Below are 23,887 nucleotides of genomic sequence, written 5' to 3'. Positions count from 1 at the left end.
TCCTGTCACCCACCAGGCAGCTGGAGCACAGGATATTTTTAATAAAAATTAGGTAGAAGCAGATACAGGGGATTAATAGTTGTATTATGATTTTATAGTTCTCCATACACAGCGGCACAGAAAAGACAATCAGAGCAGAGCCATTTCAGGCAGATAAAATGGGGCATTTATTTTTAATGGAAAGAGAATTTGAGGACTCACCCAACCATGCAGAGCTGCTGAGGCCCTGGCTGGGGGAACAAAGAGGAGCCTGGAGGCGTGCTGGCCTCAAAGGGGCCCCCAGGCTGGGGGGAGACCCCTGGCTTTGCCAGGGCCTGGCAGGGAGTCACCAGGTGGGGGTCTTAGCTGAAAATCAGTGACATGAGGCCCTGCTTGACAGGGACCCGGGATGGAGCCTGGCAGCCGTGGGCAGGTCTCTCTGAGCCTCAGTTTCCCCACCTGCACAGTGAGGACTGGTTGAGCTCTTAGGAAAAGCAGGTGCCCCTCAGAGCCCAGACAGGGATGTCCTGGGGGCTGTGACCCACAGTTGCCTGTGCCCTTTTCCTAAGGAGGACACATTCACCCATCAGCCACTGTCATCCCTGTCACCGCAGCTGTGACTTACATTCCACTCACCCGGCTGGCACGCGGCCTCCCTGGGCATTGCTGTGGGGGGAGCTGGCCTGGGGAGGGGGCAGCGAGAGGGCAACTTTGGAGACATCAGGGGGAGGGGGAGAACCATGGTAATGCCCACATGCCACGTGCTCTCCCCAGCCCCAGAGCTCGAGCCCCCCTATGCCTTGTCCAACCTGTGGCCTGGGCAGGAGTCATCTGCCTGTTCTGACCCCTGAATCCTGCCTCATGGGGCCTGAGGTGGGCATGGGGACAGCTCCTCTACCAGCAGCCCCGGGGAACGAACCAGAAGGTGTTTCCCGAAGGGGCTCCCAGCCTGAACAGAGCACTGAGAGAGTCCAACTGAAATCATGGCCACGGCCGGAGGATGGGCGAGGATGGGGGAGGGACAGTGGGACCTGGGAGAGTAGGAGGGAGCAAGTGGAGGGGGCGGGGCCTGCAGGGGAGTGGGCGGGGCCTGCAGGAGCCCCCGGCGGCCGAGCTGTCTCTGGAGCCCTCCTCGCTGGGTCCCACCAGAGCCATGTCCTTAGCTAACCCCCCCCACAAGAGGCGGGCTCCATCAGGAAGTGGGACATGGGGGATGAGTGGAGCTTCTCCCATGGGGACCTCAAGGGACCCACAGGGTCATGACTCTATCTGGAGCCCTACTGTTCCATCCTGAAACCACAGTTGGTCAGTCAACTTCAGAGCAAGGCTGAGGACAGTGACAGCTACGGCCAGGCACCTCACCCACCACCAGCCCAAGAGAGGCTCAGCTAGGGCCAGGACCAGCCTCCGAGGACGTGGATTCAACTGAGCCTTCACACCAGCCCAAGGGCGAGGGGACCACTGGGCCCCACACACAGGAACCCAGCACAGTGGCACGAGGCGGAGCGACTGGGGGATCCGTGAGTGAAAAAATCAATCAATCGATTGCTCAGTCAACAAACACAGACCAAACCTGGGAGCCAGCACCAGCTGAAGCCTCTCAGCCAGGCCCCCCCAGAACCCAGAGGCCGGCGTGGAGCTCCCACTTTCTAAATCACACAAATTAATTTAGAAATGAGAGTGACTCCTGCAACTAGACTGCAGATTTCCAAACAGCTAACAAATGACTGAGCCCCCTTTAAGAAGACGGATTATTCCACCGCTCCTCTGGCGGCCTGGTTCATTATGCATGTTCTTTGTTAGGGCGTGTTAAATATTCACCAGCTGTGGGTGTGCACTCCTGACCTGCAGCCTCATTCCATGTGGGCCAGCCTCTGTGCCTCCCATGTCTGGGCACCAGGGACCTCTGGCCTGGGCACCACCGTGCAAGGTCCCACCCCCCTCATGACTGGCAGATGTCACCACCTACCTGACAGTGGACCTGTCATGCCCATCTAATCCACCCAGGACCCAACCCCTGGTACAGAACCGACCGGACCACTCTGTCCCCTGAGGCCACAGCCTGGATTCTGGGTATCCACGTCCAGTAGCCTCTGTCCTCCTGCTCTCTGACCAAGTGACAGGCCGAGGTCTTCCTGACCGGAGCTTCAGCCTTCCCCCTCCTGGCCAGCCCCTCTGCACCTTTCCTATAATCTGTCGCCCTGAAAGGGGACAAGGCCCCCACATTCAGCAGTGCCCTCTGTATCCTGGGAATTCAGACAGGGGACAGCGAAAGATCCCACCCTCGGGTGCTACCTTCCTTAGTGACAGTCAGAGGCCGTGGCCCTGACTCCATGGACAACCAGGACCCCTGTGCCAGCCTCACTCCCAGGGTGCCTGCACGTCCCCTGGGTCACACTGGGCACACTCCCTCTGCAGAAGGAACAGGGTCCTCCAAACTCCCTCATCTGTGCCTTAAGAGGACGTCATGAAAACCGAGGGAGAGGGCCAGAGAAGACCAGATGTGGCCGCCCTGGGGGCTCTGTGTATCTGATAACAGCAAGTGTCCGCCATCCCTGGGGACACCTCAGCTGCCTCAGGCAGCCCCCGCCCCTGCTGACCACTGGCATTCACTGCCTCCTTCCTCCACTCACACTGCCTGGGCACCAGCCACAGCGGGCCTCACACAAGGGTCTTTCCGTCCCTCTGCCCCCACGCCTGGGTGTGAGGAGGCTCAGAGGAGGCCAGAGCTCGGGAATCAGCCAGGTCTTAGGAGGAGAGCCCTCCTGTGCTGAGTGGGGCACCAGGCCAGTGCCCCCACCAGAGAGTCTTGGAATCACTGAACCTCAGAGCTAGGGGCACCCTCAGCTGCCCCCAGACCAGCCATCCTTGCCAGGTGCAGCCAGAAGCGACCGGCCAGGGACCCAGGACCCAGGCTACCCCAGCTTGGACCCCTCAAGTACCTCCTCTGGCCCCGCTCTCCCCACACATCCCTGTCCTGCCCGCGGCTCCCAGATTCAGGCAGGGCCAGTGTCCATTTCCACCTAATGAGCCCACATGAGGCAGACCAGGGAGGCCTGGGCCACTGCTGTCAACCCGCCTTCCCCACACCCACTGGACTCAGGAGATGGGTGTGGCTCACTGGCGGCCTTGAACATGTGGGGGGAGGTGGGCCCTGCTCCCAGCACACACACACACACACATACACACACACACACACACACACACACACGGCTTGTACACACCCACATATGTGGATGCACATATGTGCACACATACACACACGGACAGGTGTGCACACACGTGCACATGTGCACATACTCACGCATATGGCCACCGGAAGCCCCTGAGCCACGCATGAAGCCACTATTGTGCGTGTCCCCCATGGGGTCCAGCTGCGGAGCCACTCACTGACCGGCGGGTTCACCTCCATGCCCGACTCTTCACAAAGCAAGGGCTGAGGCCAGAGAGGCAAGGGGACGGCCAGGCTGGACCAGAACGCCCCATAGGGCTGGGACGAGGATGAGCTGGGCCAGGCAGGTGAGGCAGTCTCCTACAGGTGCGGGGGTGCAAGGGAACAGAAGCGACACCTGCCCTGCCCTGCCCTGCCCTTGTCACCCTCACCCAGCCCTACCCAACGCTGTGCCCACACCTGTCCTGGTCGGGCCCACACCCTCTTCCCTCCCTGCACACAGCGGTGTCTGCAGTGTCTTCACTGGGTGCCAACATGTCAAGTCTCCGGAGATCCGTGTCCATGTCCCAGAGTCCAGCCTCGCCAGGAAACAGGAATGCGGCACCCTGCCTGGCGTTGCGGGGGAGCTGGGTGCCGCTCCCTTCTGATGGTTGTGGTCTGCACTGGGCGCCCTCCTGGAACCAGGAGCACGGAGCAATGGACAGCTCGAGGGCTGGGGGCTTAAGACTGGACTTGTAGCCCTCCCTCACTGTCCCTGCCACTGTCCCCACCCTGTGTCTTGGGCTGCTCCCAGAGGCAGGTCAAGAAAATGTCACCTCAGCTTCACTGGGCCACTGTTCCTGCTATCACCCTTCTCAGCCCAGGGGGGGAGATGGCCCCTATTCCACTCCCACCCAGCCAGCCAGCCAGAGCACGAGGGTCGCTCCTGTCCTGCACACCCTCCCCCGACCTGCACCCAGTTCTGTGCAGCTACGCACCCCGAGACCTGCCACCATCCACACCTCCGGGCAGCCCTGGGAGCCGGAGAAGCCTGCAGTCAGACAGGACACCCTGGGCTCTCTCTGTAAGGACTGCCCAACCCAGTGATTGTCTCCTGAGGGAGGCAGGGGGCCGGGTGAGCTGGTGGCGCTGCAGGCTGAGTGGGCACCAGGCATGCCTTTGCGTTCACTTTGGAAACTGTCACTTCAGCAGTCTGCCTAACTACCTGCTCGCAGTGGCCTTAAAACTGTCCACACTCATAAATCAGCCTGGGATTTAAATAAGCGCTGGTGGCAGCAATTTTTCAGAGCCCCCCGCACACACTCATGCAAGGTTCATACAGTTATGCAGGGTCATGGGTGGGATAGAGAGAAAATGAATTGAGACGGGCTGGAAACACGCAGCAGCATGTCACCTGGGAAAGCGTATGGAGGGGGCGGGGTGCTTGTGCGCAGACGGCAACCCGACCAGCGGCCGGGGCTCCCAGGGCAGCGAGAAGCCCTCCCTCTAGGCTCCTCTCCCAGCTCCGGTCCTCACCCCATGAGGGCCCACCCCACGAACAAAGAGCCCCCCATACAGGGTCTGGACTAGAGCTGCACATTCTCCCTCCCTCTGGGCCTTTCTTGTTAGCAGCAAGGACGCTTTTCCCAAGGGGCAGACTTGCTAAGGCAGGATCTGACAGTAAGCAGAGACGTGGGCCACAAAGACCTGTGCCCAGACCCTCCCAGGACCTCCCATTTACACCACACAAGTCACAGGGCATCGGAACCCCGAGCACAGCCAGGAGGAGCAAGGAAAACAATTCATGCCTCCTCAGGACATTTTCCAAGACTACCCATCCTACCAGAGCAGGAGGAGGTATTTCCCTCCATGTCTGCTCCACTACTCTGAGCTCACCATTCACACAACAGACTCTCAGAGCATGCCTGAGATCAGAGTCAAGACTGTGTGGGCTGAGATGCAGGCTATGCGGACTGGGATCCGGGCTCTGTGTGGACTGGGATTAGGGCTCAGTGCGGACTGGGATCCAGGCTCAGTGTGGCCTGGGATCGGGGCTCAGTGTGGCCTGGGATCAGGGCTCTGTGTGGGCTGAGATGCAGGCTATGCAGACTGGGATCCGGGCTCTGTGTGGACTGGGATCCGGGCTCAGTGCAGACTGGGATCAGGGCTCAGTGTGGACTGGGATCCGGCCTCAGTGTGGACTAGGATCAGGGCTCAGTGCGGACTGGGATCGGGGCTCAGTATGGACTGGGATCAGGGCTCAGTGTGGACTGGGATCAGGGCTCAGTGTGGACTGGGATCCGGGCTCAGTGTGGACTGGGATCCGGGCTTAGTGTGGACTGGGATCCGGGCTCAGTGTGGACTGGGATCCGGGCTCTGTGCGGACTGGGATCCGGCCTCAGTGTGGACTGGGATCCGGGCTCTGTGTGGACTGGGATCCGGGCTCTGTGTGGACTGGGATCCGGGCTCAGTGTGGACTGGGATCCGGGCTCTGTGTAGGCTGGGATCCGGGTTCTGTGTGGACTGGGATCCGGGCTCAGTGTGGACTGGGATCCGGGCTTAGTGTGGACTGGGATCCGGGCTCAGTGTGGACTGGGATCCGGGCTCTGTGCGGACTGGGATCCGGCCTCAGTGTGGACTGGGATCCGGGCTCTGTGTGGACTGGGATCCGGGCTCTGTGTGGACTGGGATCCGGGCTCAGTGTGGACTGGGATCCGGGCTCTGTGTAGGCTGGGATCCGGGTTCTGTGTGGACTGGGATCAGGGCTCTGTGTGGACTGGGATCCGGGCTCTGTGTGGACTGGGATCCGGGCTCTGTGTGGACTGGGATCCGGGCTCAGTGTGGACTGGGATCCGGGCTCTGTGTAGGCTGGGATCCGGGTTCTGTGTGGACTGGGATCAGGGCTCTGTGTGGACTGGGATCCGGGCTCAATGTGGACTGGGATCCGGGCTCTGTGTGGACTGGGATCGGGGCTCAGTGTGGACTGGGATCCAGGCTCAGTAAGGCTCGATCAGAGTTCTGTGTGGGACTGCATCAAAAGTCTGGCCTGAGCTCAGAGAGGTGGCCTGACACACAGCTGGAGATAGAAATGCTGGTGGAGCCCCCATCTATATGATCAAATCCCATTGCTGGTCCCCTACCTGCTGGGTGGTAGAACTGGGTCCAGCTACATGGCCATCTGAGCACAGGTCATCCCATCCCCTTTCAGCTCTTTCTAAATCTGCAAACCATGAGGAAGGCAAAAGCCACCACTCCCCTTGTAGCCTATGTCTGGCCGTGTGTCTCGAGAAGCTCCCTGGACCCTGGCCAATGACAGGGACTGCCAGAGTTCATGGGGCCTGGCTGGCACCAAGACACACAAGGATTCTAAATAGACACACTGAGGCCTCCCCGCAGAGACCCTCACCCTCCAGGAAGGGCCCCTCCTCACACCCCATAGGGAGGGGTGTCTCCCTGCCCAGGCCAGCTTAAAGAGGTGGGGAGTCTGTTAGGAGGCCAGGCTCAGTTCAGGCTCTGACACCACCACAGGCCCCTGGGTGGCCCGTGACCCCCATGACCCACCATGAGAAGGGGCCCAGGCCCTTTCCCAGGATGCAGTCTGGCTCCTGGCACAGCATGGAAAGATGGATATGGTATGACCCCTGTGACCAGGGCTGAGGCCCTCTCAGCCAGCTGAGGCTAGCCCGACCTCACTGGGTCCTACTGGACAACGGCCAGGCCCCTGCAGGTGGGGAGCCCCTCCTCTTGCGCATGGGGCCTCCTATCAGGCCCGTTTGTGCCGTGTTCCTCCTAGGCCCCAGCCAGGTGATGCCCTTCAGATGTGGGTGGCAGGGTCCCTGGGCCCTAAGGAGGGTGTGCCCCCCAACCAGGCTGTGATTCACGCAGGGCATCCCGACACCCAGGCACACAGTGGGGCCTGAGTGTGGTGTGTGCTCGCCCCGCCTGAAACCACCTTGGAGAGTCCAGCCTTTGGGAAATGCTCTACCCTTATTGGCTCCCCGAGGATACTGGGTGTGCTGGCCCCCCCACCCTTCACCTCCCCAGCCCCACCCCCAGCAGAGCTAGGATGCACCTGGCCTCCTGGCCGGTCCTCCAGCACCACCTGGTGGCCTGTCTCCCATGCCACGGCCAACCGCCAACCTGGCCCGCCCCTGGCCGCACCTGTTTCTTGGCTGGGGCTGGACGAGCTTACCTTGCGGACTCCATGTGTGGAGCCCAGGTCTCCAGCCCTCCGGTTCTGGCTGGGGAGGGGCTGGTCTGGGTGGTTTGCTACAGCAGCTCATTGGTGTCGAGAAGGTGTTTCGATCATCAGAAGGAGCTGGTCTCCTGAGGGTAAGGCCATAAAAAGAACATAAACGCGGGAAATGAGAGCCCACGCAGGCAGAGAGGGCCTGTCCTGATTGCTAATCAAATTCCCATTCCTGAAGGTCTTTAAAATCCTTCCGGTGCCGTGTTATTGTCTCAAAAGAGCTGTTATGACTCGTATAAAAAAAACTTATAAAAAATTCTAATCAGCATCGGCCTGAAACGGCGTGTCTCGCAGCCAGCACAGCTCCAGCGGGCGGCGGAGGACGCTGCCGAGGCAGCTCACACCCGCGGCTGTCCCCTCAGCCCCGTGCTTGTCTTGTCATCCAAGTGACGAAGGTGCTGTTGGTGACCCAAATGCTGTTGATTAACACCCAGTCCTTTCCACACATGTCTCCGGGGCAGCGAGGACAGGCCACCCGCCCAGTCAGGCGCCCTGTCATTGCTCGCACAGCGGTCCCCAGCCTGCCCATCGTCACTTTCTGCTCCGCCTGGATAACTAGGAAATGCGACGGTGCTGCCGGGCCAGCACACAGGCAAGGCCAGGAAGACCGTTTAGTGGGACAGGGTGTCCGAGGCCCTGAGCCATTGGTGGCCAGGTCCTCCTGCAGGCCCTGCCCAGAGAGCCTGTCACACAGCCAGGGCCACATGCGAGCGTGGAGCCCGAGGTCTGGATGCAGCACTCTGAGAGACATTGTGGGGTCACCGTGTCGGGGCCTGTTTCCACACCTGGCGCCCTGAAATAGGAACCTCCTCCAGGCGAGGCTCTCTGGGCTCCCATTCAGCTCAGCTAATCCTGAGTCCCAGGTCCCCACAGCTAAGGCAGCAAGTGCCAGGCAGCGGACAGTCCACAGGCTTGGGCGGGGGACCCACAGTCACCACAGCTTTGGATCCCTCTTAGGTACATCCAAAGGGATCCGGCTCCCGTGGGGTGGCGGGTCCCCCAGGCTAAGGGCCGCGAAGCCACCTCTAGGCCCCCAGGGTCAGCAAAAGCCTGTCCCGAGGAGGTGCTGCTGAGCTCAGGGAGAACCAGGAGGGTCTGTCACACAGGGTGCAGGGCACAGGGGACCTGGCCCCTTGGAGCATCTCACAGCTGGAGGCCTGGAAAACGCAGGCCACATCTGTCTGCAAGGGGGCACTTGCCTTCCCACCCCTCCCCATGCAGGCTGCAGGTCCCTCCCAGGGTCCACATCCTACCAGTGTCCCCCCAGCTGTCCCTAGGACAGGGACAGGCAGGAGCACCCAGCAGAGCCCTCGGTGCCCCTGGCGTCCCCCACCACTGGCAGTGGCACTGCCCTCTCCTTCCCCGATGGGCCAAGATGCACTTTGCTGCCTGTCCTACAGGTGGGGGCCAGCCCAGGCAAGTGGGTGCCCCCCAGGCCCCCCTGCACACAGCCCAGCCCACATCAGGCCCCGGCTGCCTGACTCACGGCACAGACTTTGCATGGCCCCCTCCCTCAGCCCTGGGCCTGGGGCCACCCACTGTCACAGAGACCCGAGCGGTGGTGACAGTGACTGTGGTGCTCGGGCCAGGCTCCTGCCTGAATTCTGCCCCCACCTCTGCCTGGCCTTTCTGCCAGCAACCACCCATCTTGTCCAGGCTGGGGGAAGGGAATGGTGTCCCCTCATGGTGGCACCTGCCCTCCCCCAGGACCCACCATCGCCCCGTCCACTCGGGCCCACAGGGTGACAGCTGTGCAGAAGGGAGGCTTTGGGAAGTCCTCATCCCCTTGCCAACGGGGAAGAGGGGCCCTGGGGGCCACAGGCCATCCTCGGTCCAGTTGGAGGTGAGTGAGAGACGCCCGGGAGGGACACGGGAGCCTGTGACGTAGGATGTTCCCAGGGGCACCCCTGTGCTGCCCAAAGTGTACGCACGTTAAGCTGATTCTATGCCAGTGCAAAGCGCTGCCCGGGCAACGTCCGTGTATGCAGGAAGGATGGGTGTCCTGAGGTTCAGGCAGCTTCCCCCGCTGGAGGGGCCCAGGATGACCTGGGGTGACCCCAAGCCCCCCTATATTTTGGGGGTCCTGTCTTAGCTCTCCTGTGCCCATGGAAAGTGTGTGTCCAGGGTGGGTGGGAGCCGCCCAGAGCCAGGCCTGGGGCTGCCATGTCCACGGGGAGAGCAGGGACTGTTTGTGCTGGGCAGCCCTGCCCTCCTGGCGGCCTGTTCTTCCACTCCCACTGCGGGCAGATGGGCTCACACGCAAAGGCATTTGTTCACTCAGCGCCAGTGCACATCTCCCAGACCCTCCTGGAGACCAGTCTGCTGGGTGCAGACAGGCAGAGGGGCCTCGCCCTCTTGGAGCTCTTGCCAAGTAGGGTCCGGCAAGAAGGAAGCTTAGAAGAGCGGTCTGCACAAATGGGGGGACGTGGCGGGGCACGAGGGCTCCCAGGGAGGCACCCTGGGGCAGGTGCTGGGAGCGCTGAGCCGGGAGGAGGCAAAGGGCAACCGGACGGGCAGGGAAAGACCCGGGGGAGGGGGGCAGTGAGCAGCAGGGAGACACCCAGGCCAGGGCAGGCGGGGGACCAGGGCCCTGACATCCAGGATGGGCAGCAGAGCGCCCCTGCCCCCTGTCCCGTGCCATTTACTGATTGTCCCCAAGTTGCCTGGAATCCAAATCTCCCACATTTTGGGCCCTGGGGATTGCTGGGTGGATGACAGTGTGGGGGCCCCGGCAGCACCCCTTTGGTGAAAGGGGCAGGCTTGCAGATACTGGGAGAAAAGCATCACACTGGCTGCTGGGTCCTCCCAACTTCCTCAGACACTGCTGAGGTTGACATGGGGTGAGTGAAGCCAGCTCCCTTGGCGGCAGAAATTGAACCATAGTCCATCGGCAGAATGCAGATCTCCCCCAGATAAATGCCGCAAAGCACCAGAGCCCTGCAGCCCACGGGCTCCTCCTGGCTCCTGGACCTGGAGCCCCCACTCGGACCCCCATCCCTCACACACGGTTGGGTCTGGTGGGGGTGGTAGGTGCCTGACCAACCTTGGTCGAGGTTTGGGGACCACAGGGCAGTGTCCAGGCATGCCATGGTGTGTCCCAGGGCCTTTGCCGAACCCGGGCATGTTTTCCTTGTCCATAGAAGGATGGGGTCAGCCCCGGTCAGGTCTTACCTGTCTTCACCACCCCCAGCTATGGACAAGACCTGATCACCCAGCACCCCAGGGCCATGGCTGGGCTGCCTGTGGCCAGCAGGTCAGAGGTGGGGGGCGCTGAGGTCACGCAGGCCCTGCGGCAGCCCTAGAGGTCAGCGCTCTGGCCCGCGGACTCGGCCAGCAGTGGTGAAGTGGACAGGCCAGTGTGGTGAAGACGAGCCAGATACAGATGCTGGGGCACGTCCATACCTCTGGGATCAGAGCCCTGTTTTCACAAGACACCAGCCACACAGCCCTGTGCTCACAGGTGTGGGAGCGCCTCCTCTGCCTGCAGTCTGGGTTTCCCACTTGTGAAATGGGCTACAGTTTCCTGGCAGCCTCCTCGAGGCAGGCCACTGCTGTGGGAAGCACTGAGACGGCCTCGTCAGTGGACATGGGCACCGCTGCCATCGTCCATAGGCAGTGCCTCTGCCAGGTGACCACCCCCTAGCCCACATGTCTCTGCTCCAGCCCTTCCCCCACCCAGCCCCAGTGCCGACCACCCCCATCTGGGGCCTCAGCTCCAGCCCCATCCTTGGGAGCCTCCAGGACCCCCGTCCTGCCCGCCCACTTTGGAGGGAGGTCCCTTGTCTCCCAGCCTCCCCCTAGCTACAGGGAACATAGACCCCACTTCCGTTTGTCTATGGTCAACACGGAATACAAATGAGTGGACAGGCCAGTGTGGTGAAGACGAGTCTGCATGTCCCTGCTAATGCCCCCAACACCTCCCGCAGGAGGTCCCTGCAGGTCTGGGTGTCCACCCCCCGCCCCACCTACCCACACCCGCCCCGAGGGCTGCAGCCAGGCCAGGAATGGGGCAGCTCCTCAGACAGCATCACAGGAGAAGCTGTAGAAAGCTCTAAATAAGCATTAAAGGGAAATAAGACTGTTTTACCACTGAATCAATTCACCTCTCGTTTTCATGCTCTGAGACAGTGTTTTATCTTAATGACTCCATAATTTTATCATCCTCAGCCCATCCTCCCACCCCGCCTTCCCAGCCTGCCTGGCCCTGCCTGTATGCGCTGGGCTCCAAGCGAGCGTACCACGTTTGGCTCTCATTTAGTGCTGATTTTATAGAACGTTCCAGCGTTCCGTTTAATATCAAGTCTAGCACTTAATTAGCTGCCATCCGCTCCGGCTGCCACCGCGCCTGCAGACAGTATGTGAGGGGCCGCCCCTCCCCAGACTAGAACAAAGCTCAGGACTCGGGGCTCCCTGAGGGGACCCAGGTCACCTCCCTCCCCGAGGCTTGTGTTCCAGCCACACGTGAGCACATGTACCTACGTGTGCATGGGTGTGCAAGCATGATCCCTGAGGGTAAGCCAGCAATCCTGAGAATGGCTGCCCAGTGGGTGCCAAGGGAGAGCAGGGGATGGCCAGGGACACTCAGAACACACACTGGGTGGTGACAATATGGGGACACCCCGCACATGGCTGTGCTCAGCCTCTGATGCCCAGAGGTGGGGATGTGGCGGCCTCTCTGACGAGTGAGTGGGGAGTTTGGGTGATGGGAGAGCAGCAAGTGCGCCAGTGTCCGTGTCCACCCAGGGAGCTGGGGATGCCGCTGTCCAGCAAGGCCGTGTCCCCGTCACAGCTCTCTGAGGACCCCACTGCGAACAGCAGTCACTCAGCACAGCTGTGTCTCTGTGTGGTCTCCTGGCTGGGGGGTTCCTCAGGGCACCACTAGGCTGCGAGCAGGAGAGAGTGAAACGCACCTATTCCATGCACTTTGTAGCCCCAGGGGGTTAGCTTTGTGTTGAGACAGGTTCTAGTGTCACAAAGACCTCACTTCAGCCAGACTTGAAATACGGGCATGTGGGTGCCTTCCCCCCCATGTCAGATACCACCACCGGTTGCTGGGTCTGCCCCAATGTGCCCCTCTCCCTGCCACTCCTCAACACCCACTCGTGCTCCCCACAGACTCTGGGAGCCCAGGAAGGCCTGGGACCCCGGCTCTGGGACCTTCCCTCCCGGCAGAACCCACAGCGGCCCCCAAAGTCAGCAGAAAGGCCCGCCCACCCACCAGCCATCACTATTGTCCCCCAGGGCCACCCCTAGCTCCTGACAGTGATTTTGCTTTCACTGCTTTTTTTAATTACGTTTTCACTGAAACTTTGGGCCGGTTTCATCATGTAAATACAGAAAAACCTGAGAAGCTCACAAATGTTGTCATTGGAATGCAAATGGTGGTGCCTCTGGCACCTCCAATCAATTCTGTTGTTAATAAGAATGGAAATAGGAGGGAGATCCAAGATGGCGGAAGCACCCTGCCTGCTTCCTTCCATGAACACATCAAAATTACAACTAAATTACAGAACAAACACCCTGGGGAAACATCTGAAGTCTGGCTGAACAGAAGTTTCATAACTAAGGATGTAAAGAAGCCACGTCGAGACTGGTAGGAGGGGCAGAGACCCAGAATGGGCCCCAAACCTCTGTGTGGGGCTAAGAATCAGGACGGATATCTTGGCAGAGGAGGTTTCCCCCCCCCAAGGGGGGAGCGAGGGATCCCAGCCCCACACCAGCCTCCCCAGACCTGAGTACTGGTGCCAGGAAGAGGAGCCCCCACACACCTGGTTGTGAAAAACAGCGGGGATTCCGACCATCTGGGTGGGACGGAAGGCGGTAGGAAACCCAGGCGTCTTCCTAAATGGCCGCGCACAGACTCACTCGCTCGCAGGCACTCACCTTGGGCTCCAGCGCAGGGACGGTGACATTGGAGACACGTGGGGGGCAGACTGAAGTGTGTGGCTTCAGGCAAGAGTTGGAGGACAGTCACCATTTCCCTGAGAAGAAATCCTCCTCCCAGGCAGCCGGCAGGCGGGAGCCATCTTTCCTGTGTTGAGCCCGCCCCCTACGCTTCCGGTCAAATCTGAATCTGATTGGCCTGTTAAGCTTCAAAGTTCTGCTCTGCTGACTCACTGGGACCCCGCCCCACCCAACTGCCCCAACACCAGAGGCACTTTCTCCAAGAACAACCAGCCCCATTCTCATCACTCTTTCTGGAAAACTATCAGAGGCCATGGGCCCCAGATGGGCAGTGACTGGCCTTGGTGAGCTCTGAGGCTTTTGCTGAGTAGCTCTAGGCTCAGCACTGGGACCAAACCAGAGTCTACATTAACCTGGTGACCACAACTCTTCTCACTCTAGTGACTCCCTGAGACCCTGCCTCACCCAACTTGTATACGGCACAAGGCTTTATCAGGGGCTGAACCTTAAGGGAGCCTGCAGGTGGCAACAGGCCTCAGGGTGTCCTGGCTTTTTGCAGAGCCACCCCGGTACTGGTGACAGCCATTCTCAGTTAGCAGTGTGGCCTCTCCCATGTGCCTCCAGGGTTAGCACAGATAGCGAACAAACTCAGATCACTTTGTAGCTCCTGCCAGGTAGCCCCCGGCTGGTCACAGGCAGTGGCTGACCTGGACCTGGACCAGAGCCCCTCCCAAGAGGCCCCAGAACCAACATACTTGGAGGCTGGCTTCAGACCACAGCAGAGCACGGCCTAATTAGCCCCACGAGCAGCACAACAAAAGAGCGTTGTCAACAGGCACCAGAGCCCAGTGGGGTGAATCCCACTCAGTGGGGTAAGCCCCCCGCACAGCAGCCCGTAAGCTGTGGACATGGTAAAACCGCACAGCCAATCAGCCTGAAGGTCAATCCCACCCACTAAAGTGCCAATAGCAATCAAGGCTCAAATACAACAGGAGGGCACCCACACAAGGGACACTCCTGGAGCACTCAGAGCAGGTGACCAGGGAGACTGTGTCAGGGCCCCACAGGACACCTACTACATAAGGTCACCTGGCCAAGACTGGGAGACATAGCAGATCTAATACATAGAAACAAACACGGAGAGGCAGCCAAAATGAGGAAACAAAGAAATACATCCCAAATGAAAGAATAGGAAAAAACTCCAGAAAAAGAACTAGACAAAATGGAGGCAAGCAACCTATCAGAGACAGAATTCAAAACAGTGGTTATAAGGATGCTCAAGGAACTTAGTAAGAAGTTCAACAGAGAGATGGCAAGCATAAAACAAAACAAAACAAAACAAAAAAACATAGATACCATAAAAAAGAACCAGTCAGAAATGAAGAATGCACTAGAAGGGAACCACCAGCAGACTAGATAAGGCAGAGGATCAAATCAGAGATTTGGAAGACAAGGTAGCAGAACACACCCAACTGGAACAACAAAAAGAAAAAAAAAAATGAGGATAATTTAAGAGACCTCTGGGACAGCATCTGGGACAGCATACCAACATTTGCATCAAAGGGGTACCAGGAGAAGAGAGAAAGCAGAAAACTGAGACCCATTTGAAGAAATAATGTCTGAAAACTTTCCTAACCTGGAAATAGACATACAAGCCCAGGAAGCACAGAGTCCCAAACAAGATGAACCCAATAGGCCCACACCAAGACACATTATAATTAGAATGGCAAAGGTTAAAGACAAAAAGAGAATCTTAAAAGCAGCAAGAGAAAGGCAACTAGTAACTTGTAAGGGAGACCACATAAGATTGTCAGCTGATTTCTCAGCAGAAACTTTGCAGGCCACAAGGGATTGGCACAAAATATTCAACATGATGAAAAGCAAGGACCTACAACCAAGATTACTCGGCCCAGCAAGGCTCTCATTTAAAGTCAAAGTACAGATAAAGAGCTTCCCAAACAAGAAAAAGCTAAAGGAGCTCATCACCACCAAACCGGTATTACAAGGAATCTTAGAGGGACTTCTTTAAGATGATAAAAAAAAAAAAAGCCAAAATTTTGAATAATAAAATGGCAATAACTACATATCTATCAATAATTGCTTTCACTGTAAATGGATAAAATGCTCCACTCAAAATATATAGGATGGCTGAGTGGATAAGAAAACAAGACCCTTACACATGCTGCCTACAAGAGACTCACTTCAGATTGGAAGACACACACACAGGGAAGTAAAGGGATGAGACAAGATAGACTTTAAAACAAAGGCTATAACAAGAGACAAAGAAGGACCCAGTAATCCCACTTCTGGGTATTTATCTGAAAAAACCCAAATGCTACTTCGAGGGGACCAGTGTATCCATATGTTCATTGCAGCATTGCTTACATGGCCAAGATGTGGAGGCAGCCTGGGTGTCTGTCGATGGAAGAATGGATAAAGAGGAGGTGGGACATATACAATGGAATATTGCTCGTCCAGGGAAGGGCATGGGTTCTCGCCATCTGCAGCAGCATGGATGGACCTGGAGGGTATTGTGCTGAGTGGAGTATGTGAGACGGTGAAAGACAGATGCAATGTGATTTTGTTTATATGTGGAATCTAAAGAACACAATAAATAAACAAAACAGAAACAAACTCATAGATACAGGGAACATTTTGATGGTTGCCAGATGGGAGGATGGTTGAGAGGTGGATGCAAAGGGGGAGGGATTAAGAAGTACAAATTGGTACTTACAAAACAGTCACGGGATGTAAAGCTTAGGGAATATAGTCAATAATATGGTGATAACTATGTATAGTGCCAGGTGGGTACTAGACTAGTCAGGGCCATCACTTCTTAAATTATACAAATGTCTAACCACTATGCTGTACACATGAAATTAACATAAAATAATATGGAATGTCGACTGTAATTCAAAAATTTTTAAAGGGGCGGAAAGGTGAAGGGGAATAAGAGGTTCAAATCTGGTATAAAACAAGTAAGTCACGGGGATGCAACGTACAGCACAGGGAATATAGGCAATAATACTGTGACAGCGGGGACGGAGTCAGATGGCTGCTGGATTTACCAGGGGGTCACTTCTTAGGTGTATAAATGTTGAGTAACTATGGTGTTCCCCTAAATTAGTATAATACTGTATGTTAGCTGTATTTTTAATAAAAATCTTTTTCAAAAAGAAATGGAAATAGGATGAGACTGGGAAAAGCAGGGTTCTAGCATAAGAGGCCTGACCAGCCCGCAGGCCTCCGCGGGCAGTGCCGTGTCCCCTCACGTCCGAGCCTGTGATCCCCGGCCCTGGATGTGCTCAACAGGACCCCTCCCCAGGTGCTCAGCCTCTGCCCACCCAGCTGGCCTTCTGCAGGCTCTGTGCGGGGTCTGGGCGGGCACTGGGGCAACGCCAGGAAGCAGAAGGGGCAGTGCCCATGCCCCATAGCCCAGCGCCTAAGCGGTTCCCTGAGCCCCCTCCACTCAGAGCTGGCAGGGTGAACAGGGGGAGAGGTGAGGTGGGAGGCTGGCACAGCCCTGCAGTGGAGCCCCACCTTGTCTTTTTTGCACCAGCCCCTCAGGAAGCCCCAGTCTCCCGGACACTCTGCAGCAGACATGAGACCCAGATACCCAAACTGCGTGCCCGCCCGTCCCGTGGATCCATCGCACACCTTTTCCCCACGCCGCCCTCAGCTCCCCACTTGCCCCTCCTGGCTCCTCCCAGGCCCTGGCCAGCCATCTGTGGCTATTTCCGTGTCCAGGAGCCTCTGTCACACACACACACACAGAGTGGACATAGGGCAGTTCTCACAACTGTGCCCACTGGAGGACACGGCCCCATCCTTCAGGGCCAGTCCTGAGGGGGCAATAGTGCATCGGCTGTTAATTTTCAGGTGGTGCAATCAGCTCGCAGGCCCAGAGCTCAGTTTCCTCCCTCATCAGGAGACCCTGCATATGGCCTGAGGGGCAGTGTGAGGGAGGCAGAGGCTCATGGTCTGGCCACCTGTTCGTGTGACCAGTGAGCACATGGCACCACCCCATGTCTTCCAGAGCCTGCGGAGCCCCCACTCAACTGCTCCTGTCACGGCCACCTCTGCCGCCACTGGCTCGGCCGCACCACATGGCCAGGTGCAGGATGGCGGGTCCACGCTGCTCCTTTCAGAGCCATGGAACACTTGTCAGAGGCCTCAGTCACTGGTCACCAGCCTGAGCTGCACGCCCAAGGGCAGTGTGTGCTGCTTCAGACCCGGGGAGGACGGCAGGCATCCGGCTCTGGGCGGGAGGGGGCGGAGTGCGCCCCTCGGGCCTTACGCTGGTCAGTATGACACATTGAACGTGGGGGACCAGCACGGTTTCCTGCAGACCAGGAGCGCCCCCGCGGACCAGCTGTGGCAGGCAGCGAGAAAGTCAGAGGAGCCTGGGAACAGGACTGCGTGTACTGCCGTGGCTGTCGGGCAGAGGCCACCAGGCCTGGCACGAGAGCACAGAGCCAACCAGCAGTATGCCATGCAGCAGACGTGCGGACCTGGTTGGGCCGGGGGCCACCTGTGGCACAGCAGTCTCGATCTGGGCTGACACTGGCTGATTTGGGCCAACCCACCATTTTCTGCCATGATCTATGTGGTTTTTGAAGGGTCCACATGGGTGACCTGAGTGGGGCATGGTGGGGGCCACCAACTGTGCATCCTTGAGTCTTTAGGGCTGGTTCTAATTTCTGTAAACCGCTCAGCATGTGTGGAAGTGCTCCCTTGGCCAGGGTATGTGGTCTCAGGAGCTTCCTCCTATTTCTTTGGTCTTTTTTCCACCATAATGGTTCTTACTCCACAGGTGAGGGGACCATGAGAGGGCTCTGCCCACTGCCAAGTGCACACACAGCCCAGGTGGGTCTGCAGATCACTCGACCCACCGTGTGGGGCGCTTGAGCCCGGATCCCGCTTGTCCCCTGCCCCCGTGAGCCCTCACTCTAACCAACAGTGTGTGCGTCCCCTAATGTCTGCCAGCTCACGCTCTCTACCCAGCAGTTCTCAGTGTGGACATTTCTTCTTCCCGGTGCTCAGTCTCTCTAGAGTCCTACAGATGACGATTCCTACCTTTCAGACCAGCCAGTTCTTCCTGCATGTGACAGAAGGGCCGGGAGGACCTGCAGCCCCACCCTGCGCTTGAGGCCTCCAGACAGCACCCAGGGAGGGCAGCACCCAGTGACAAGCACAGCCTGGCCATAAGGACCTGTGGGCATCCAGGTCCTGGGCTGCTCAGCTGCTGCCAGGCCGGCACCAACGTGGAGCAGCACCACGTTCCCGCCCTGCTGTTTTCAGAGTGTGGCACTCAACTCCCTTTAGAGCTTGTGACAGCCCCACGAGGTTACGGTTCCTAAAGGCCAGAGGTCAGTGGCCCTTGAACGGGCAGTGACGGGCCCAAGGTCATGCAGTCAGGAAAGGGGAAGCTTGGGGACCCCTGGCACTCTGTTTCAGTGCCAAGCTCTTTCCAGGAACCCATGCCGTGTCCAGGCAGGCATGTGGCACAGGGTACAGGGCGGCCCAATGAGCTGCCCTGCAGTGCTTGGGTGGGCACCTCTGGAAACGCATGTCCTCACCGGCCAGTGGGGCCAACACTAGGGCATCCCACAGGGCACGGGAGGGGTCTGAGGGGGGCTAGGCCATGTGAGGGCCCGAGTGAGCACACTCAGCGAACACAGGTCACTTCTGTGGACCCAGCATGTGCTCACACATGTGTATGTGTGTGTGTGTGTGCATGCTCACATGTGCAATGCACAATCCTGGCATGAGAACCAGCCATAGCCAGGTCACCATAATGGGTCCTCAGGGCCCGAGACAAAATGAGGAGGGAATGGCGCCCCACAGCAGGAGCACGAGTCATGTGGCCACCCCATTAAAGCCAAACAGATCCCTCAGCACGTCTGGCAGCCAGGCAGAGCCCATGCCAACAGGCGGAGTCCATGCCAACAAGCGGAGCCCATGCCAACAGGTGGAGTCCACGCCAACCAGGCGGAGCCCACACCAACCAGGCGGAGCCCATGCCAACCAGGTGGAGCCCATGCCAACAGGCGGAGCCCATGCCAACAGGTGGAGCCCATGCCAACAGGTGGAGCCCATGTCAACCAGGCGGAGCCCACACCAACCAGGCGGAGCCCACACCAACCAGGCAGAGCCCACACCAACCAGGTGGAGCCCATGCCAACCGGCAGAGCCCATGCCAACCGGCAGAGCCCACGCCAACCAGGCGGAGCCCACGCCAGCCAGGCGGAGCCCACGCCAGCCAGGCGGAGCCCACACCAGCCAGGCGGAGCCCACACCAGCCAGGCGGAGCCCACACCAGCCAGGCGGAGCCCACACCAGCCAGGCGGAGCCCACACCAGCCAGGCGGAGCCCACACCAGCCAGGCGGAGCCCACACCAACCAGGCGGAGCCCACACCAGCCAGGCGGAGCCCACGCCAACCAGGCGGAGCCCACGCCAACCAGGCGGAGCCCACACCAGCCAGGCGGAGCCCACACCAGCCAGGCGGAGCCCACACCAGCCAGGCGGAGCCCACACCAGCCAGGCGGAGCCCACACCAGCCAGGCGGAGCCCACACCAGCCAGGCGGAGCCCACACCAGCCAGGCGGAGCCCACGCCAACCAGGCGGAGCCCATGCCAACCAGGCGGAGCCCACACCAACCAGGCGGAGCCCACGCCAACCAGGTGGAGCCCACGCCAACCAGGCGGAGCCCACACCAACCAGGCGGAGCCCACACCAGCCAGGCGGAGCCCACGCCAACAGGCGGAGCCCATGCCACCATCATCGCCCTGCCGCTCCAGTGAGATGTTGCCAGAAAACCAGCTGTGACAAGCGGCTTCCGAGGCCCCTGTCTTGGTTATGGCTTATCTACAGCCCCCCAGGCAGCTGGCTCGAGGGAGGGACCAGCTTTATAAATAAAATTTATCATTGTAATTATGGATCCTGTGGAGAGCTAAGGACTTTTACGGCCTCTTGGAGGTCATGAATAATTTAGGAGAAGGGAGAAGGGGCTGCTTCTGTTGGTCTCAGTGGCCCAGAGCTTCCCATTATTGCGGCTGCTGGGGCCTCACGACCTGCGCTTCAGTGTGGAATGCGCCAGCCTCGCTGTGACCAGGGCGCGGTGGGGCGGACACTGTCCAGGCACCCCATCTTCTGAATAAGGACTCTGGCTGGGTGGTGGAATGGCCAGACAGGGCCCCAATTGCCAAAGGGCCCTGCTTCAGTCTGACAGTGACAAGCTGTGGGCCCCTCAGTGAAGGACACTGTGATCTTGGGCACGATTCTGAACCTGACAAGAAGAATTTCTCCCCAGTGGCCGCATGTCAAGAGCACCTTGGGGACAAAGACACCAACACAGCTGGGAGACACAGCTGTGAGCTCTCCTTCCCTCTGCCCTCCCCCAGCCCACATGTTATCCCAGAGTCATGTGGAGACTATGAGAGGCCTGAAGGCAGGAAGCATTCTTTGTTTGCTTCCAGTGACGGAGGACTCATTACCTCACTGTCAGCTGTACCTGCCCGATAGAAAGTCTCCCCAGCCCTGCCTACACCTGTGGACCCAGCCTAGACTCCCTTCTGGGTCTCACCAAGGCCACGCATCAGCACCTACTCCTTCCTTCTCTCCTGACGCCCCACCCCCAGGCTTCACCTCACCAGCCCAAGAGGTTCTGGCCACGCCCACCTGTAAGTTCCCCTGGGCCAAGCCCAGAGCTGACTTTCTGCCCCTTGTCCCTCTAGGCCTGGCGGTGGCACTGATAGCCCTCTCACTTCTCCCCGCCCCTGCCCGGGCCCCAGGACACCACAGGCTCCATGCTCCTCACACTGGGCAGTCCAGGGCTCATCCTCAGACATCTCTATGCCTCCGTCCCTGGGCACTCCAGCCCCGCAGCTTTCGATGTCATCTCTAAGATGACCAATTCATTTGCTGTCACTGCCACGAGAAAGAGCTACAAAGCGGCTGGCCTACACAACAGAAAACAGCAGAATTTTTTCTCTACGGTTCTGAAAAGTCCGAAATCGAGGCATAGGCCAGACAGCACTGCTTCCAGGGCCGGGGGCGGGGAGGGTGCTTCATGCCTCTCCAGCTTCCAGCGGCGGCAGCGCTCTGCGGCTTGTGGACGAACCACTCCGATCTCTGCGTCTGTGGTCACATCACCGTTTTCATTCCCTCGTATAGGGACATATGTGGTGGCATTCAGGGCCCACCCACATAATCCAGGCCCATTGCTCCATTTCAAGACCCTTAATCACCCTGCAGAGACCCTTTTCCTAAATAAGTTAGAGGTCAGGGACTAGAGATGGACATCTGTTGGGAGCCATTGTCAACACACCGCAGGGTGACGCCAGATTACTGTGTGCCACCTGGAGACACGTTGACGCAGACACATACGTCACCTCCCCTCCCGTCTCTCGTCCTTAATGCCCTTGGCACCCCCGAAGTCTGCTCCCCTGCAGCCTGGGTGAGCAGAATAATGCCCCCCACAGGTGTCCACGTCCTGACCCCTCAGATCTGCAGCTACCAGTATGTTAGTTCACACAGCAGAGGGGAATTAAGATTGCAGGTGGAATTAAAGTAGCTAATCAGTCTTAAAACGGAGAGATGAACCTGGATTGAGGGGGCAGGGTGCCATGGGGTCCTTATTCCGAAAGAGGGGGGTGCCCGTGATGTGATGTGAGGCAACCCAGCCAGATGCTGCGGGCTTTGAGGTGGATGGCGGGACGGGGATGGCCCAGGAAAGCGGATGCTCTAGAAGCTGGGACAGCCCAGAGAAGGTCCTCTTGGGAGCCTGAGAGGGGACCAGCCCTGCCTGGCCTGGCCCACAGGGCGGAGAGTAAGTCTGTGTTGTGTGAAGTCCTACACTTGTACGATTTGCTTCCGAGACTCCCACGCCGTCTTCCCCAGGCCAGAGGCTGGCAGCACCCTTGGCCCACCACACCCACACCTGCTCCCATCAGTCCGCCTTGAAGGAGCCCAGCCCTCGGTGTCCCCCTGCCTGCCTCTCCGCTGCATGTGCCGTAGCCCCACCTCCTCTCTCTGCCCCCACCTCTCCCACTCCCTCAGTACGTGGCTTGCAGCAGCCAAGGGGCCACAGCCCTCCTCTCACAGACGCCCAGGTCCATGCTGTGGCCTGTAGAGCCCAGCAGCTCCCCCGTCCCTTCTCCGCCTATCCCCTGTGGGGCTGTGCGCAGTCCAGGGAGATGTGGGTCCGAGGGGGGCTATGAACCTGTGGGGGGTCAGGTGGAGGTGGCCACAACCCCAAGCCTACTGCGTCCTCGAGCAGCCACTTCCTGAGCCTCTGTGGCTCACGGACACCCAAGGGACAGCAGCACTGGGACAGCAGGCTAAGTGTCCTGTCAGCGTGGCTGGGAGCTACCTGATATTCAACGGGACGCTATTCTGGGTGTTCCTGAGGCTGATGGGTGAGGTTGGCATCTGGATGGGCCCCCTCGCCAACCAGTCCATGGTGGCCTGGACAGAACAAAACGTGGAGTGAGTGCAGATTGCTCTCCGCCTGGTGGTCAGGCAGGGACACAGGTCTCTCACCTCTGGACTCGGGCTGGAACCACACGGCCGGCCGGGGGCAGACTTGGGGCCTCTCAGCCTCCATGACTCCATGAGCCGCTGTCTTATAGTGAAGATCTTTCTCTTCACAGCCCTCAGGGCCACACAGCCACTGGGCGTCTTCTGCTTTCCCAGGGACAGCAGCTGTGCAAGGGCAGGGCCTCTGTCATTTACCATGTCCCCAGGGCCTGGCACAGGGCAGGTGTGCAATGCAGATCTGCGGAAGGAGGCAGGGGGAGTGAGGGGGCCATCACCAGGGGTGTTTGCCACCCTGCCCAAGCATGCAGGGGGTGTCAGCCATCAGAGCCCCTCACCAATTTCCCCACAGACTGTGAAGAGTGGTAGGTTCTAGGCCACTGTGGTCATGCATGGCCCTCAGGGGGCCCTCTGCTCACGCTGCCCCTCCCAGCCCAGCATACCCTGGGGGCCCCGGGTGGCCTCAGCCAGTGAGACTCACCTCCTCCACTCCTAACAGAGAGAGGAGAGACACTGGCAGGCGCCTCTCCACCCCCTTCAGCAGCCTCTCCATTGGTTGGAACTGTACAAACCCATCAGGGGCTGCCCACACTTGCCTCGCCCCTTGCCATGGCCTCAGGCACCACCTCCCCCAGATCTGGATCAATCAGGGCTGTCACAGGCACCAGCAGAAGGGGTGCTGGCTGGGGGGCACTGAGACTGGGCCAGGCCCGCCGCCTCCTGGCTGCATGACTTTGGGTAACTCCCCTTTCTGAGCTGCACTTTCCTCATCAACAAGTGTGGGATGAGCCTGGAACCTGTCAGCCAGGCAGCTGGAACCGGGAGCCAAATGCCCTCAGCCCCCAGTCCTGGGGAATGCTGGACCCCTCACCCTGCCACCCCTCTGACTTGGACTCTGCCCCACTGGTGGGCAATACTGGGGTTCAGCCAGTGTGCCCCAAATTGTCAGCTTGGGATTTGTGCTTTCCTGTTCCTACTGGAACCCTGGACATGACAGGTGGGGGTTGGGAACACGGTGGGCCCCTCTCCACCATAGGGCTCCACTCTGGGGCACTAACCAGGAG

At 59.1% G+C, this 23,887-nt stretch overlaps 1 long non-coding RNA gene across 2 annotated transcripts in view; it reads right to left on the bottom strand.

The window, feature by feature from the left end:
* LOC141570803 (uncharacterized) overlaps nucleotides 1-23,225 on the bottom strand; it is a 78,816-nt gene extending 55,591 nt beyond the window's left edge. The window contains exons 1-3 of one of the 2 annotated variants that reach the window (XR_012495256.1): nucleotides 22,830-23,225; nucleotides 7,323-7,456; nucleotides 1,152-3,825 (exon numbers count right to left, since the gene is read on the bottom strand). This is a non-coding gene — a long non-coding RNA (uncharacterized LOC141570803). Of the gene's footprint in view, nucleotides 1-1,151; nucleotides 3,826-7,322; nucleotides 7,457-22,829 lie in introns of those variants that run through there. The other variant, XR_012495255.1, reaches the window with a different exon arrangement.
* Between the last annotated feature and the right edge of the window lie 662 nt (nucleotides 23,226-23,887).

Source organism: Rhinolophus sinicus, linkage group LG03 (genome assembly GCF_036562045.2).
Source record: "Rhinolophus sinicus isolate RSC01 linkage group LG03, ASM3656204v1, whole genome shotgun sequence".
In the NCBI taxonomy this organism is placed as follows: Eukaryota; Metazoa; Chordata; class Mammalia; order Chiroptera; family Rhinolophidae; genus Rhinolophus; species Rhinolophus sinicus.
The sequence above is the reverse complement of the archived record's forward strand: the minus strand, read 5'-3'. Positions and strand labels throughout refer to the sequence as shown.